The sequence below is a fragment of the Lissotriton vulgaris genome, chromosome 8 (genome assembly GCF_964263255.1).
Source record: "Lissotriton vulgaris chromosome 8, aLisVul1.2, whole genome shotgun sequence".
Taxonomy (NCBI): domain Eukaryota; kingdom Metazoa; phylum Chordata; class Amphibia; order Caudata; family Salamandridae; genus Lissotriton; species Lissotriton vulgaris.
This window is the reverse complement of record NC_141696.1, coordinates 1,527,517,543-1,527,535,582: the sequence shown is the minus strand read 5'-3', so window position 1 is coordinate 1,527,535,582 and position 18,040 is coordinate 1,527,517,543. Positions and strand designations below refer to the sequence as shown.

The 18,040-nt window shown below is 46.9% G+C and overlaps 1 protein-coding gene across 2 annotated transcripts in view; it reads left to right on the top strand.

Moving 5' to 3' along the window:
* The window catches only part of TRIM45 (tripartite motif containing 45), a 65,229-nt gene that overhangs the window by 21,737 nt on the left and 25,452 nt on the right, over positions 1-18,040 (top strand). The window contains exon 1 of one of the 2 annotated variants that reach the window (XM_086935656.1): positions 14,203-14,293. The exons of the other annotated variant lie outside the window; for it this stretch is intronic. The gene's annotated coding sequence lies outside the window, so the exon portion shown is untranslated. Of the gene's footprint in view, positions 1-14,202; positions 14,294-18,040 lie in introns of those variants that run through there. 2 annotated transcript variants of the gene reach the window in all.

The window sequence follows — 18,040 nt, the reverse complement described above, 5'->3', positions numbered from 1 at the left end:
GGTACGAATTGACGCTTTTGGCAAGCCACATTCAGATAAAACGTTGTAATGTCCTAAATCCGGCAACTTTGTTACCAATTAGTGCAGAGTCAGATGAAGTAGCAGAACATGACTGTTACTTGCGGACGGAAGAGGAAACAAAAGGTCGTGTGGACCTTAAAAACACCCCATTGGAAGACCCGGATGGCACCCTGTATGTGGATGGGTCATGTTTTAAGTTGCCGAATGGTGATGTGACTACTGCTTATGCTGTGGTGACATTGAATACTGTTGTTGAGACTGCGAGATTGAATCAGAATTCTGCCCAAGCTGCAGAGCTGATTGCTCTCACTAGAGCATGTGTATTAGCAAAAGGTAAACGTGTGAATGTGTACACCGATAGTCAGTATGCTTTCGGTGTAGCGCATAGTTTTGGACGGTTGTGGCGAGAGCGTGGTTTCTTGACGTCACATGGCACGAAAATACAGCATGGCCAGCTTGTGAACGATCTTTTGGATGCATTGACTTTGCCTGCTCAAATTGCAATTATTAAGTGTAGTGCGCATCGTAAAGTGACGGATGATGTTGGTCGTGGTAATGCGTTTGCAGATGAGATTGCTAAGGAGACTGCTCGGAACCTTAGCACTCGAATGTATGTGACGAGTTCGGTTAGGTGGCCTACAGAATCAAGTATGTGTGAAAATACCATAGAGAGTGTGAAAGCTATTCAGAATGAGGCCACCGACACTGAAAAGATGAAGTGGAAAGAAAGTACGGGAAGGTTGGATGTGAATGGTTGCTGGATTGATTTGTCGGATCAGAAAAGATGGATGTTGCCTGATGCGTATGTACTGGCCGTTGTGCAAATGGCACATGGGTTAGCACATATTAGCGCGAAAGGTATTTGCAAGTTGCTGGCTGATGTGTGGAAGAATGATGGAATTACTAAGTGTGCTGAACGTTTGGTGAAGAATTGTATGGTGTGTATAATGTACAATCCTGGCAAAGGAACCCCAACTCCTCCTGGCAGTTTTGCTCCTCCCTTGTATCCCTTTGAGGTGATCCAATTGGACTTCATCCATATGGAGCGATGCAATAACCTGAAATACGTTTTGGTTGTGGTTTGCGCATTCTCCCGATGGATTGAGGCCTATCCCCTCAAAGACAATACTGCTTTGTCTACTGCGAAAATCCTACTGAAGGAATACTTTCCTCGGTATGGAATGCCTAGAGTCGTGTGGTCAGATAACGGAAGTGAGTTTGTTGGAAGTGTGATGAAGAGTGTGTGTAAGGGCCTTGGAATCAATCAGAAATTCCATAGCGCCAATCATCCCCAGTCAGCTGGATTGGTTGAAGGGTACAATGGCACCCTTAAACTAAAATTAGCGAAGATTCAGGCTACGACTGGACTTTCGTGGCCTGATGCTTTGCCTCTAGCATTACTGTCAACTAGGGCGACTGTACACTCCCGAATAGGGCTTAGTCCCTATGAAATAGTGTTCGGCCGTCCCGCGAATGTGTGGGGGGTTCCTAGGCCAGGAATATTCTCTGATCTTGAGTTTCCGATGTTGATTGATTACTTACATGACTTGACTGCTAAACTGAGGTTAATTCATCAACAGGTGTACGACGCCTTGCCGACGCAGACGGAGGGTCCAGGCCACCAGCTCCAGCCCGGGAACTGGGTGGTTACTCGTAACTTCTCACGAAAAAACAATCTGGACCCCCGATTCACCGGACCTTACCAGGTGCTCCTGGCCACGAGGACTGCCGTTCGTCTTGAGGGGCGGAAAAATTGGGTACATGCTACCCATTGTAAGCGAGTCCCTATTCCTTTGCCGGCAGACCCGTGGATAAGGAAAGGCATTGCGTCAACAGAAACAGAAACATTGCCGGCGTTTGTACCTTTTAGCGACGCACAGCTTGTTGGAGAACCCTCAGCGCAGCAGAAAGCCACTGTTGAACATTTGTCAGCAAAAGACTCAAGACCAGATCAACGAACTGATCAGCAGGACGCTGTCTCTTCAACAGATCCTTTGTTCGACGAGCAGACACGTCCAGGGAAACATCGATATTCTTTGTGATCTCACACTAAGGACAAATAAAATTTTCTTGCTTTGCTGAAATTGATAACTGCAATATCCTCGTTTCCCATAATCAAATTTTGAACATTCGTATCATTGAAAATTGTTTTGTATATATATATATATATATACCAAGCTTCTTCTTTATATCTTTTTCCTTCCACAGCTGAGAAATATTGTGCTAAATAAATACATATTGTGTATTGAGGGCCGTAGGGCCGCGCGCGTACTTCCTTCTGGACAGTAGGTCTTGACGCTAGGTTAACGACCGTCGGTTCCTAGGAACTCCTGGGGATTGACTATTGCTGCACAGAACGAAGTGCGTCAAGAAACGTTGCGGACGGTCGTAGGGAAATGGCATTTTCGAAGCTGAATGATTTGGAAGGAGCTCAGGCGTATAGAGTCAAGCTGCAGAAACTTAGTCGTACGAAATGTTTTGTATCCCAATTGTTTGTTTTGTTTTTGACTGCTTCTGCATTTTTGGCGGGTGGGGTGTATTACACTATGTCTTACTTTTTCCTTGTTACTCCTACTCCTACTCCTTACCCTAACCTTACTTCTACTGCTTCTCCTCATTCCTTTCATATGTTACCAGAACACGAACAGGCAAGACGTGTAGAATTCCGCAATAATTCCTTTATCCAGCTCCTCCATCAGCATCAGTTAGTGGTTAACACTACTAATTGTTGGGTGTGTGGGTTGATGCCACATACTACGGGTAAGGGAATTCCATATCTGGTGTTACCGTATAGTTCCCAAGGGTCAGCTCGAGCATTCCAAACAATGTTTCGAAGCGCACTGGGTTTCCACCCCACGCAAGAACAACGTTCCCCCAACTTTGGTCCTACCTCGTATCAGAGGCTGCTATCGATGGCTATAGAGGATATGGAAGATGAGATCCATGATCCTTTTCTTATCCCTAAAGAAGAGGTACAAGCTTATAGGGTCCTAAGTAGAGGGGAATATAGTATGTTCACTAATGAAAAGCAGCTTAAAAGCTCGTCTCCAATATGGGTCGTACCCCACACTGGTAATCTTTGTCTTGTGGGTCGTGGCTCGCAAGCCTCACTTGGAGCAAGTGCTTGCACTGAAAGTTACGTCCTGCCAATGTCCCCGTCCCCTGTGTTTCTGGCTGCCAAGGGTACATACTTTATCTGTCATGATCGTGCATACACATGGTTGCCCGCAGATTTCATGGGCTCATGTTTCGTTGCAAATCTGTTGCCTCCGACGTTTACTGTAGATGCCGATTATCATAAGACTAGAGTTGTACGAGGCGTAATTAGCGAAGAGGATACTGCCGGTCAAGAGGCAGGAGACTTTTTCAAGGGTTTCCTCCCGTTTTGGGGACCTATGGTTAATAGTAGGAACCTGAGACATTTGACTCGAGTGGTAGAATCGACAGCTAATATTACTGCCAGTGCCCTTGGTAATATCACCACAGAACTTCAGGCGGAGAGACTTATGACATTACAAAACCGTATGGTTTTAGATGTTGTCCTAGCAGATCGTGGTGGGGTGTGTAAAGTGATCCATTCGAGCTGTTGCATTTTCATTCCAGATAATGCTCCTACTGTCTATTAAGCCATCTCGAAGTTGCATAAGATCTCCGAATCCATACACGTGGATGTAGGGGATTGGACGCTACTTGGTTGGTTTTGGGGCCTGGTATCGGCTTGGGGTTGGAAGATTCTGACGATCATCGGGGTTGTGGTAGTGTTCCTGTTCACGTGTTGCCTTTGTGTGCAGTGTGGTCCTGCCTTATGTGGCCTCTGTGCTACAACGTGTATGAGACAACCATCTGTTACCAAGGGGACTCGATCGGACAGAGCTATGCTACAACGACATCTTGATGGTCTGATGAATATCGAATATGATTCCGACTAGTGCTTGCCTACATGAGGGCAAAAGGAGCGTCTGAGGTTCTGTGACAATTGTAAGTGGTGTTTTCGACTCGCACGAATATGGGCGAGTCTAGTATCTATGAACCGCAAATGACGAGTTTAGTAAGTGTGCGCAGTTTCGCTGTGCTAACTTAAACCGTTCGTTTGTTGCGTGGGTTTTTCATCTGTACCCACGGGTTCCATCTTAGATACGGCATCCATTTTGTCTCTTGCCCTCAAGTAGCCAGCGAACGGATGCTGTCCGCTTCGCGACCCTGGGACTCCCAAGATATTTGCGGAAGACACATGTTCTTTGAAAGTGTCTTTATGATGAGGGGGTTGCTGCTGTAAGACAGATGATGCCGCTCGAGGCTCATCTTGCCGCACGGACTTATTGTCTCAGCCGTGCATCTCATTAGGCACGTCCCTTTGATGCCTGTATCTCGTGCTTCTCGATACCTCCCCTTTTTACACCCTTTCCGATCTCCCTACTGTCTCCGTCTTCCTCTGCACCTGTCTTCGTTCCTATTTCGATCTACTTTACTGCTGATTGGAATTTGCTAATGGTGGGAAGATGGGTTTTTTCAGTTGGGAACCGCCAAATGTTTCCGCACTTATGATCCGGACCTTGTGTGTTTCAAAGTGATCTAAGCGACCCCTCTGAGAGCGACTTGTGGGAACCAGGTTGTAAACTATTGTGTATCATGTTATCCTATGGGTAAAAACTGTATAAAAGGAGCGATCCACAAATACAATTTGAAGCAGTCTCCCCGAACTACACTCGATGTACTTCCTGTGACTTCTGTGTTCCCTGCAGTAAATAAACCTTGACTCTTTGACGCCGAAGGAAGTGTCCCGTGTCTCTGTGACTTGTACGCCGGAGCAGGTTACCCACGAAGGTTTCAGGTGTTGTGCCCTGGCACCGCTGGGTCCAAAAGAACCCAGTCCTTCACAGTCACTGGCTCAGTCTGGTCGATCAAAGAAAAATGTTTGTTCCTCATATTCGATGTGTAGTCGAGCTGGAAACAACATTGCATACTTGAGGCCCAAGTCCCGCAAGCGCCTCTTCACTCCCTGAAACCCCATCCTTTGTCGCTGGACTTGAGGAGTAAAATCCGGGTAAATGTTAACAGTACTATTGTCGAACTTCAATGGGCCACGACCTCGGGAGGCCTGGAGGATAGCGTCTCTGTCCCGAAAATGGAAAAGCCTTGCAATAATAGGCCTCGGGGGGGGGGTTAGGGGGGGGGGGCGGTTTAATGTTCCCACCCGGGAAGCGATAAGCACGTTCAACAGCGAAGAATTTGCTGAGTCCGGCGGGAGCAAGACGGTTGAGGATCAAATCCTCCACAAGAAGGTCGACAGTGGTGTCATCTTGATTTTCTGGCACTCCCACCAAGTGTATGTTGTTCCGCCGGGCCCTATTTTCATATTTGTCCAGTCGTCGGGCCATCAAGTCGTGCGATGATCGCAGGTTACCAATTTCCGACTGCGTCCGCCATATCAGTGATGAGACTGGAGGTCTTCAAATCCAAAGCCTTGACCCTCTCATAAGCCTTAGCCAGATCCGCTCTGATAAGTGTGACATCGACAGCCACAGTATCGATCTTGGAGGCAAGAGCCTCATACTGAAGCCCCATATCAGCCTTCCTCCCAGTAATGGCACTCATCAGGTCCTGGAGCGAAACCTCCGATGGCGCGGTAGAGTCGGTCTTGGGGTCTGCAAGAGTACGGCCGGTTCTGCCGGGGGAACACTTCGGTTGCGTATAGCGATCCATGACATTAGTCTGAATAGGTCCCCCACGGATCGGCGTCTTCGTCTTGCGCCTCTCGAACTCAGGTTTGGAAGCCATATTGGAAGCCGTGCCCCAAAGGGGCCCTTTGGACCTGGTGAAAATGGCCGATGCTGTTGAGATACCGGATCAGAATTTTAGGCCAATACTGTAGATTGCGAATCGAGGGATGAAGCAGGGGTAGAGAGATATGGCAGGACAACACAGCTGCACCGACTTGGGAGCCGATCCTCTCGCAGAATAGTCAATCGAGGGGTCGAGGAGAAATTGAAACCGAAAGTGACAATGAGGCCGACTGGGAGGATGTCCCTAAGGCCGTTGTTGTTGACTTACTCCTCGGCCCACCAAAACAGCAGAGTCCCCGGTCTCGATAGGGGCAGGGCCAGAAAGATGAAGTTGGTGTAAAATCGGTTCCCGACATCCAATTTCGATTTTTGAAAGGATATTGGATTCCGCAAGAGTAGATCTTCAAAAACCCATAATAATATTCTGGATATTTCAAGGATAGTCGCAGGAGGGCGGTGCGGGTCCCGGGAGCCCTCTGCTTACGCGACCATCTTGGACGCCCGCGTAGCTCCTCCTGCTGCACAACTTATTAACAGTGCTATGTAGCCAATGACCTTCCACTCCACCTCAGACAGATAACATCGTCCCCATCTCCACAAGAAACCTCAAAACCTAGCTCTTCGACAGACCCCCTCCTTGATGGACTGGAACCTGCAGACGCCCACACCCACCAGCGGCTTCAAACCCTTACGGGTGAGTAGTCGCGCTTAACAAACACCTGATTTGATTTGTTTATCCCGTCTTAAATTAACTGAAACCTTAACGTGCACATTCTGTTCAAAGTTGCCCCCTGTGCAGCACAGCAGGGCACCCACAACAACCTGCCTTTTCTGGATGAAGATCTGTGCACATGACTCCTTTAGTCTGCACATTAATGCCACTGGATCGTTTTGAACCCCTTCCTCAGGGATCTAGGCAAACCCTTCTCCAGGGGTGCTGGCGCACTCTCTGAAGATCACTCCTCCGAGGAGTGAAAGGGCACCAGCTGTGAACCCTTCTAGAGTGTCCCTGCCTAGTTATGTACCTTCCTCAGACAACCCTGTGTGCCTTTACTTGGGTATCTGGGCCATGCAATTCCCAGGCGTGGTCAGACTAGTTGTGACTCTTGTTAGGAGGGGCCTAGTACTTTTGCCCATTCAGTTTGCTGCCACCTTTACATGTCCATGATCTTTTGATATACGTTTTGCTCTTTCTGCAGTCCATTCTCCATGTATGAGCTCTGGCTTCTCAAATCTGTTTTTCCCTCTATTTACACACTCTTCTCTGACGTGCACCTCGATGCATTCAAAAATATATATTTTCTAACTTAAATTAGCATAAGCCACTGAAATATAGGTGACAAATATATAATACAAAGAGTCATGTAGGTGTGCAGCCTTCAAAATGAACGCGATGGGATACAACCGAGGATAGTAATGGCTGTCCCTATTTTAAGAAGGAGCCTAGTTAACTTAAGCCCATTGGTGTCTGCGCGCTCTGTTACACGTCCAAGATCCAGCAGCTTTGTTCCACATTGTTGGACAGTTGGGCGGTATATGGGTGATGACCGCTTATAAATGGCATAAGATAGCAAGGAGTATGACCAGAAGGACAGCCTGGTAAGGGGCTCATGCACAATCCAAAAGAATTTGAAAGACATTCACCATCCAGTAAGGTCCTGAGACTTTCATTTTTAATCTGGAATGAGGTGGCTTTTACCTGGTTAGATTAAATAGTTATTCAACTTAGTTCAAGTACGTATGAGCAAATTTCAGCCTGTTTTATGCGAATTAATAAGATGATGCACACTTTTTTCTCAGACCTATTAGTGAGTGAAGTTTTTCAAGGCTCAAGCATAATCATTTTGCTCAAGTCTCCTCCGATAAATGGATTATGGCGCGATCATACAGGGGTATTGGTCATCAAAGTTTGGTCTCTGAAAAGTCTATCATCAGCCTGCATACATACGTCTTCATTTATGTGTCTAAATGCTCTGTGGATCACCTGTGCTTCAGGGTGCTGGGCTTGGCATAATGGTTCTCTGTGAATTAATCCAGAAAGAAGTAGAGCTAAGGCCAGGCCTATGGCCAGGCATATTTTTCAACATGTATTGATATCTTGACGATGAGGAATACCTCCTCAATATGAGGCAAAAAAATATGAATATAACTTGCAACACGTACAAGAGGCCAGAACAGCCTCTAGACCTTCTGTCTTTCATTATGAGATCTAGAGGTCACCCCCAGAAAGGAGCTTCCTTCAATGAGAGTCCTCTCTTTGGTTGATTTGGGCAGCTTGAAGGAAGATTGCAGGATCTGCCTCTCCTTGGACTGAGCTTCTGTAGCAAACCTACTTGTAACAAAAACACATCTGCATTGTGTTCTTTCTCTGGCTCTTATTTGCAGAATGGCGTCGACACCAGAACCCCAGCTGCCATGTAAGAACTGGATTGAAACCTGGTGTCTTTAGAGGCATGGTTCTTCTCTGAAGCACCAGGCCCTGGTTGGAGTCAAAAGGCAGCTTCTGAGACCTGGAGTGAAAGAGGAACAAGGAGGTCTCTTTGCTGCCAAATGTAGAGCTTTAGAGGTTTAGAGGGCACTATATGATCAGAAAGTTCTGAAATGGACCTGCATTCCAGCTGTAGTGCTTTAGACCCATGTATACCCTTGTGGGGTCCCCAGGTTTCCACCGCAGACTGATCGTGTGGAAGATATTCAGAGCCACAGCACGCTGCCCTGGGGTTGCTGCCTAGTTCCCCTAGAAACCTGAAAAAGAGCTTTATATGAAAAGCTGAAATTCTCAACTAAAAAACTAAAAATCACAAAACAATATCAAAGAAAAACCATACCACGATTTTTGAAAGTAGCAAAGAATGAAGAAAAGTATAACACTGGGCTTTTGAGAGAAGTTTGAAGGTAATACAACGAAGGATACTTTTGAACTATATTTAGCAAGCCCTTGTAACTAGTAGCAGAAATAAATACGAACATTAAATGCAAAACAACAAGAGAAATATGTTTGTAATATATATATATCCACACATCCCATTTGAAAACAGTGGTGTGTAAACAGTAAGTCCTGAACTGGAAGAGCTCTGACCTTGTGACAAATGGTGGCCCTAGGTTCATAAATGACTACCAGCAGGAGCTGGATGGGACCGCGGACCATCCTCCACATATTCTGATTTTTCCAGTTTTTGAGATACTGGGCCACTGTGCCCCCCTGTTCCAGGCTGAGACACCCGGCCTTCAATAGGACTGTCCCAACACCCCCCCTCCTACCCCCCAATCTTGCCTGTCTTGAGGAAGACCGGCTGTGACCACCCATTGGGGGCACCACAGGGTCGAAACGTTAACTCTTTTTCTAGGTCCAGCATCACCAGGATTCTATACTAGGAAAGATAGGAATCTTTGGATCAAAATCAACATCTGGCCTATTTTGTCCAAAAATTGTATATATGAAAACATTTACACTGAGCACTTTACACACTTGTCACTTCCATGCACTTTTTATCTTGACAGTCTCCCTTAGTAATGTGTATATCAATTAATGAAGTAATTCTGATATAAATAACCTCATCCAAATGTTCCTTTCCTCATGTCTTATTCATTAAGTGCTACGCCTTTGCTTTATCGCTGTGTGTTTGAGAGCTTATGTTTCAGATTGCATTAGTAGCATCCTCAAGTTATGCTTGTTCTACCCGACAGAACCAGTTTTTAGACAGAACCAATTTTTATTTACCTAGGTTCACCAAACCACATAAAAGTGTGCGCCTGCTGAGGCTCGCGCAGTGGGACCCTGCTGCATCGGCACGGGTCTTTTGCTTCGTAGTTAAAGCTTTTTTTAAATTCTTAATTGCTTAATTAATACAAACCATTGCAATATCGTGCACAATAAAACACTTTTTAAAACACATGAAGCATTCACATCCAAACCCTATACATAAGTGTGCATAGCAGAGTTTATCATCCGTAAGCCCGTTTAAAATGACCCATCCAAGGCGTAGAACCCAGTCCCCCATGCATTCACCTGAGCTCGGCGAGGTTGTATTTGGATGGTTTATATTTTTCAGACAGCCCTTTTCTATTCTCCTCCTTGTTAAACCAATCGTCATTGTTCTTTTCTTCAGTAAAATAAAAATAGAAAACATGTTTCTCAGATTTCTGCATTAAACAATTTCCCTTCTTATGAATGCCAAGGAGACGATTCACAGTGAATCTGAAAACATTTGACTACTTTTTAGGTCTCGGCTAAAAGACGCGCGTAAGCGCGTCTCCGCCGAGATCTTATGTCAGCGAGTGGCAGTCCCAGGAGACAGTCCAGGTCACGCGCATCCTTCCAGGCGATTTGTAGCTGGAACGCGCGCTGTGGCCAGGCGCTGTCTCCTGGGAAGCGCAAGCACAACACACGCATGCGCATACACACACACACACGCGCCCATGCACGCACGCACATACATACATACAGAGACACCACCCCTGACTCATACTCACGCGCGCGCACACACACAAGTGCACCGAGGCCCCCCCTCCCCCTCCCCCGCCGTCACGCACATACATACACACACACACGACCATACACACACACAAGTGCACCAATCGCGCTCCAGACCCCCCTCCCCCGCCGTCACCGTCGCGCACATACATACACACACACGAGCATACACACACACAAGTGCAGCAATCGCGCTCCAGAACTTACCTTACCTCAGCACGCGGCGCCCAACCTCCTGCTGGCGCGGCCCCGGGGCTCTACACCGCTCACAGGAGCCCCGGGCCGCGAGACGCTACGACTCCGCCTGCCTCCTCTTCCGGTGTGAACGTGGCCCCGCCCCCGTCACAGGCGACCGTGCCTGACTTCCGGGGCGGCGAGCTTGGTAACGAATCTGGTGCTATCTCTTGGTTTAGAAAACGTAATTGTGTCGTCCATTGTACCCCTTGAGACATGTGCACGATACTGGGATAGTTATGCCTCTCCAGTCAAGAAGGCATGCATTAACAAATCTTTCAAGGGCTTTTGGAGACTCAGACAGACACCATGCCTCAGCTGTCGATCAATGAGAACACATGCTCCCACTGCAGGTAAGGAAGGACAACAGCCAGCTGAAGCACTGGAATGCAGAAGACCAGCCAGCAAGAAACACAACAAATATATGGTGTTAGGGTTCTCAAGTCCTCCTTTGCCCATTAGTTTCTATCTCACCCAAAGTTGCTTTGATCTTCTGTTTCTGCATTTCGAATAAACACAGAAAGGACTTCCCACTGCATGCAGAACACTGGCACCCAGCCTGGGCGATGGCTGTAAATAACTGCTCCCACGTGCCTCTAATTTCAACAATAATAATTACACTAAACAGCTTTATCCTGCCCATCTGCTTGCACGACATGGCAGCTTGGCATGGCACCCTGGCATTGCCATCCACTGAACTTGGATCCGCAGCTTGTCAGGCACCTCCGCATGTGCAGGCGCTTCAAGACTTTGAAGGGGACCATATTGCCCGCAGACCAGCAGTTGGCGAAGAGCTCGCATCATATTTTACTTCTATTACAGTGATGGAGCAGACAGATGGTGAGTGGTGAGTGCAGAGTGGTGAGTGCAGAGTGGTGAGTGCAGAGTGCAGAGTGGTGAGTGCAGAGTGCAGAGTGCAGAGTGCAGAGTGGTGAGTGCAGAGTGGTGAGTGCAGAGTGGTGAGTGCAGAGTGGTGAGTGCAGAGTGGTGAGTGCAGAGTGGTGAGTGCAGAGTGGTGAGTGGTGAGTGCAGAGTGGTGAGTGGTGAGTGGTGAGTGCAGAGTGGTGAGTGGTGAGTGCAGAGTGGTGAGTGCAGAGTGGTGAGTGCAGAGTGGTGAGTGGTGAGTGCAGAGTGCAGAGTGGTGAGTGCAGAGTGGTGAGTGCAGAGTGGTGAGTGGTGAGTGCAGAGTGGTGAGTGCAGAGTGGTGAGTGCAGAGTGGTGAGTGGTGAGTGCAGAGTGCAGAGTGGTGAGTGCAGAGTGGTGAGTGGTGAGTGGTGAGTGGTGAGTGGTGAGTGCAGAGTGGTGAGTGCAGAGTGCAGAGTGGTGAATGCAGAGTGGTGAGTGCAGAGTGGTGAGTGCAGAGTGGTGAGTGGTGAGTGCAGAGTGGTGAGTGGTGAGTGCAGAGTGGTGAGTGCAGAGTGGTGAGTGCAGAGTGGTGAGTGCAGAGTGGTGAGTGCAGAGTGGTGAGTGCAGAGTGGTGAGTGCAGAGTGGTGAGTGCAGAGTGCAGAGTGGTGAGTGCAGAGTGGTGAGTGCAGAGTGGTGAGTGCAGAGTGGTGAGTGCAGAGTGGTGAGTGCAGAGTGGTGAGTGCAGAGTGGTGAGTGGTGAGTGCAGAGTGGTGAGTGGTGAGTGGTGAGTGCAGAGTGGTGAGTGGTGAGTGCAGAGTGGTGAGTGCAGAGTGGTGAGTGCAGAGTGGTGAGTGGTGAGTGCAGAGTGCAGAGTGGTGAGTGCAGAGTGGTGAGTGCAGAGTGGTGAGTGGTGAGTGCAGAGTGGTGAGTGCAGAGTGGTGAGTGCAGAGTGGTGAGTGGTGAGTGCAGAGTGCAGAGTGGTGAGTGCAGAGTGGTGAGTGGTGAGTGGTGAGTGGTGAGTGCAGAGTGGTGAGTGCAGAGTGCAGAGTGGTGAATGCAGAGTGGTGAGTGCAGAGTGGTGAGTGCAGAGTGGTGAGTGGTGAGTGCAGAGTGGTGAGTGGTGAGTGCAGAGTGGTGAGTGCAGAGTGGTGAGTGCAGAGTGGTGAGTGCAGAGTGGTGAGTGCAGAGTGGTGAGTGCAGAGTGGTGAGTGCAGAGTGGTGAGTGCAGAGTGGTGAGTGGTGAGTGCAGAGTGGTGAGTGCAGAGTGGTGAGTGGTGAGTGCAGAGTGGTGAGTGCAGAGTGGTGAGTGCAGAGTGGTGAGTGCAGAGTGGTGAGTGCAGAGTGGTGAGTGCAGAGTGGCGAGTGCAGAGTGGTGAGTGCAGAGTGGTGAGTGGTGAGTGCAGAGTGGTGAGTGGTGAGTGCAGAGTGGTGAGTGCAGAGTGGTGAGTGCAGAGTGGTGAGTGCAGAGTGGTGAGTGCAGAGTGGTGAGTGCAGAGTGGTGAGTGCAGAGTGGTGAGTGCAGAGTGGTGAGTGGTGAGTGCAGAGTGCAGAGTGGTGAGTGCAGAGTGGTGAGTGCAGAGTGGTGAGTGCAGAGTGGTGAGTGCAGAGTGGTGAGTGCAGAGTGGCGAGTGCAGAGTGGTGAGTGCAGAGTGGTGAGTGCAGAGTGGTGAGTGCAGAGTGGTGAGTGCAGAGTGGCGAGTGCAGAGTGGTGAGTGCAGAGTGGTGAGTGGTGAGTGCAGAGTGGTGAGTGCAGAGTGCAGAGTAGTGAGTGCAGAGTGGTGAGTGGTGAGTGCAGAGTGGTGAGTGCAGAGTGGTGAGTGCAGAGTGGTGAGTGCAGAGTGGTGAGTGGTGAGTGCAGAGTGGTGAGTGCAGAGTGGTGAGTGCAGAGTGGTGAGTGCAGAGTGGTGAGTGCAGAGTGGTGAGTGCAGAGTGGCGAGTGCAGAGTAGCGAGTGCAGAGTGGTGAGTGGTGAGTGCAGAGTGGTGAGTGCAGAGTGGTGAGTGCAGAGTGGTGAGTGCAGAGTGGCGAGTGTGCAGAGTAGTGAGTGTGCAGAGTGGCGAGTGTGCAGAGTAGTGAGTGTGCAGAGTGGCGAGTGTGCAGAGTGGCGAGTGTGCAGAGTGGCGAGTGTGCAGAGTGGCGAGTGTGCAGAGTGGCGAGTGTGCAGAGTGAGTGTGCAGAGCAGTGAGTGCAGAGTGAGTGTGCAGAGCAGTGAGTGCAGAGTGAGTGTGCAGAGCATTGTGTGCTGTTGAGTGCAGAGTGCTGTGTATTGGCAATGTTAATGACAATGGCCATTTATTTTTGATTTAAAGAAAAAAAAAGAAATGTCATGAGCAATGCCAATAGCTCTACCTTTAATGATGCCGAGACCATTGCATTGCAAATGCTTGTTATGACAAGGCAGTAGAAATATGAATTTTGTCCGAAAGAGAACGAAATATGTAATGGGACAGAGATAATCGGGGCAGGAACGGAGGGGGCAGCAGTGTCTAGGTGGGAGGATGGAAGTTTGTTATTCCTGTCGGCGAACATTCCAGTTAACCATTTACAAAGGGTTTCTACATACTTTTGCGGACAGGAAAGCGTTAAACACGATTCTTGCAGTTCAAGCACAAGGGCAGACGGCAGGTACATGGCCCCCTTTTCTACCCTTGGTGTGGGGGGCGTCTGTACCCTCCTGTCTTTTCTCCTCCCAGACTTCACATCAGAAGAGACAGGACAGCAGTCTGTCCCCGCCTGCCTGCCGCGGCGTGTAAAAATAACAGGCAGCAGCCGGTTAATTATAGCTGCCCCGGGCAGGTCTGTCTGAAGCACTCAGGGGAGGGGGTGACTGGGGGTCTGTGAAGGCCTGTGAAGAGCTGGGTCTGCAGCCGATGTCTGCAGGGCTGGTCGGTGGCCACAGGGCTCCCAGCAGCAGGACTGAGCGAGGACAGCACAGGTAGGTCTGACTCGACTCCGCTTTAAACGTGGATTTAATTCAACCGCTTTCACATTAGATCCGCGCTAAACTAAAAATAATAATAAAAAAAACATGTTAGTCACACGGAGAAACGTACAAGTTTATCTTTTCATGTCTTAAGATTCGAGTCTCAGGACCGGGTCCTTTTGAGTTTGTGTTTCATTTCCCGCCTTGTGTTGCATCGTGCCAATTATAAAGGGCTTCACGCTTCTGACGAGGCCGAAGGGTTTTTAAGTTTACTTTCTCTCTGTTTTAATTCTGATCGTGGAATCGTATAGTCACGTGTACATACTTTAGAAGTGTTTTTATCATGTGTAATCTAAAATGTGCTTTTGAAAAAAGAACAAGTAAGAGATTTCTTTCTATTTCTAGGTTTGGCGGTAACCAAGACTTTTTGATTTCACTAAAGTGATGTGTATAATATGGCTGCTTACAGGGGCCTTCAACTAGCCCTCTTCACCAATTGTTCTGTTATTGTACTATTCACATCTATTTTCTGCCCAATACATCCTACAGCATGGGGCAGCAGGTCAGCCCGGCTGACTTCACTGTCAGTTCTTGCATTCTGCCTTTTCAGTTGGAGAACATCCTTCAATGTCACTAGACGCAATGTGTGCCTTTTGAGAACTCCCAAAAATTGTTGCTTGTTGCATTATTTTTTTCCTTAAAAAAAAAAAAAATATTGAGGGCTCAGCAGCTTCCCAAACAATAACGTTTTGGAGAAACCAAAACAAGCGTTGACAAGATCAAAGGCTGGCAACAAAAGCCAGACCTATTGGCTTTTGTAAATGCTTATTTTTATTGATTTCATGACAATAAAATAATGACTAGGGGCCCGATTCACAGAATGAACTTAAGACTCAATCCTAAAATTACTACTATTTTGGTATTCACAGGATGCACTTACTACTTTTGGCATTCACAAAAGTTAGGATTTTGTCTTAAGTTTGTCTTAAGACAAATTTAAGACAGACTTAAGTTAGGATTTTGTCTTAAGTCTGCATAAGTTAATTCCCTGAATGCCAAAAGTAGTAAGTGCATTCTGTGAATACAATATAAATAATAGTAAGTTCAGGATTGAGTCTTAAGTTAATTCAGTGAATCAGGCCCTAGGTGTCAGTCCTGTCTGCTCTCACACTAAAAATGAAATCTCATAAGAATCATGTTTCATTTATAATTCCTGCTCTACAACAGCTACATTTTGTTTAATTGTATTATCTTCTTTAAAATGTGTTGCCACTTAAGAAAGTTTTTCTTTTATCAGTTCTTTTATCAGTTTGCCATTTTTTTATATCGTATGAACAAGACCCAATTGATGACAGAGCACTTTACATAGTTGTAGTATGTAATTAAGTTAGTCGATTAATTCTGTCACTCTTTGGATCGGTAGGGCATTTTGAGATACTCTGGGAGGCGTTTAAGGTATATGTTCACGGGGAATGCATAGTTTGACAAAGCAGGAAGCTGTTACCTTCCCTTGAAGTGCTGCCCACGCTCAGTCGGGTGATGGCAGCGTAAGGGGGGAGATTCATGTGGAAATCATGGAGTATAAAGGATGTGCGGACAATATCTTGAAAATTGTGCAGTGGTGAGAGTGCACGACTTGGCGACACGCTGGCGCGTATCCAGTGACCAAAATGGTCCGAGAGACATGTGAAAGAGGCACCAGAGCAGCATTCTAGCATTGTTGGGCAACTTCCAACTGATAGGGGCATGTTTAAGGAATACTCTGGTGGAGTGTACACCTCCAGTACACCTACCTTGAAAGAAGCCACACTGGAATACTTAGAAGAATTATCTATGGCCTGGTGGCAGAATACTGATAGAAAGCTAGTGGTGGCACCGCTAACCCCAGAACTTAAAAAAAGCTTTTAAAAGTATTTCTGGTGATTAAGCCCCTGGCACTGATGGCATCACAACGATATCTATATATATAGATATATACCTCATCCTTCTGTCTTGGTAGAGTCTGGGCGTCCACAGTACTGGGAACACATCCTTGTTGAGACAGAGAAAATGATAAGCCACCCCCTCGAATTGTCATCATTAATAGCATTGCCAGGATATCTCAAAAGACGTCCAGTAGAGGTTAGAATATACAAAGCATCGACCTTCCTTCTAGTGAAGCACGAGAGGTGATAAGAAGGGGAAATGCCCATTTCCTCAAGGTGAAAGACTAGATACAAGACTTAATATACTGTAATAATGCCCCAGGTAACTTCAGCTTACTTGTGACTCTCAAATCCAAGCCTAAAAACATCTGGTCACCATTGCCGTCTTACTTAGCACAGGACCCACACAGTGAGTTAGGATGTAGATTACATGATAATCCATGTGGGGGCTTTATTACCCACTGTTTATTTGAGAGGTACAGCCAAATAGCATCACATTGTATACTATGAACTGCCAAAGTGTATGGAAATTTGTTAAAATGGGGTTCTGATAACAAATGATGTAATGTTCAGTCAGCATTTCAAAGTGGATATTGGAATGCAAAGAGAGTCCCATAATTGGGAAAGTGTCACACACTACTTCAAAGGACAACTTTAAAAAAATTTTTGAGCACACTGGGGGATCACATAGGTAAAACTAGATAGGTCAGTGTGGTTTCACCTAAGATTCAAATGTATATTAAAAGCGCACCAAAATTACTTCGAGAACGCCCCCATGGGGCATTATCAGGACCGAAATTCAAACCGGTGCAAAGCCAGGTATACTGGTGGATGTGTTTATCATCCGAAGTATATAAGCCTTCAGTCAAGATACGCTCGTATTCAGTGTCTGGAAATTATAAAGGGTTGTGCCGCTCATGCTTGGCTCCCAAAATGCCAAGCATGGGCGTCCCTTTATAATTTTCAGCGTGTTTGGCGCCCTTTTAATATGCATTCGAATATTTGGTGAAACCCCACACTTTATTATCCAGCTTTACCTATCCGATTCCCTCCCCTCATGTGCTCAAACCCATTTTTGCAGTTGTCCTTTGAAGTAGTGTGTGACACTTTTCCAGTTATGAGACTCTCTCTTTTTGCCACAATCATTTGCATGCCAATATCCACTTTGTAGTTGCTCTAGGATATATTGTTTGACAGTCGCTCGTTTGTGGGACTTTCTGCCCCAATGTTTTGGTGTCTCTGTGCCATATATTGCTTTCTGTTGATGACCCTGCTCAAAATACCGACGAATATCATATGTGGACTGTGTTTCTAAGAATTTGATGGTGGATATCAACACTCGTTTTACAGATGTTGACGTCAAAGATTGTATTGTTACTAACAGCCGCATGTATATATTTTTTTGTACATAGCACAACTACATTTTTTATTCACCTTATATCACTTTCACTGCCCCAATCCCGTTTTAGGAGCACTTTGTATAAGTATTACATTATACTGTTCAAATTGATTCATATATTCTTAAATGAGATATGTATAAATAAATGCACTAAAAGCATAACTGAAACTTACTCATTTGAGGGTTTTTTCTTTTATCCCTAGTGTGATACTATTGTTGTGGAAGTCAAGGGCTCCACTTCCTACATAGGAACCACTTTATAGGTCCCTGGGTTACTGGGTTGCCCCTTTTTCTAGAATAATCCCACTGCATATGAGCTGCTTGGCAGTAGCTCTCCCGATCTGTAACTCCCGCTACCCTATCCGCCGTAGGTTGTTTTACTATTGCAAGGGTCTTTCTCCTTTTGTTTCTCCTCATCATCTCTAAACGTAAAGT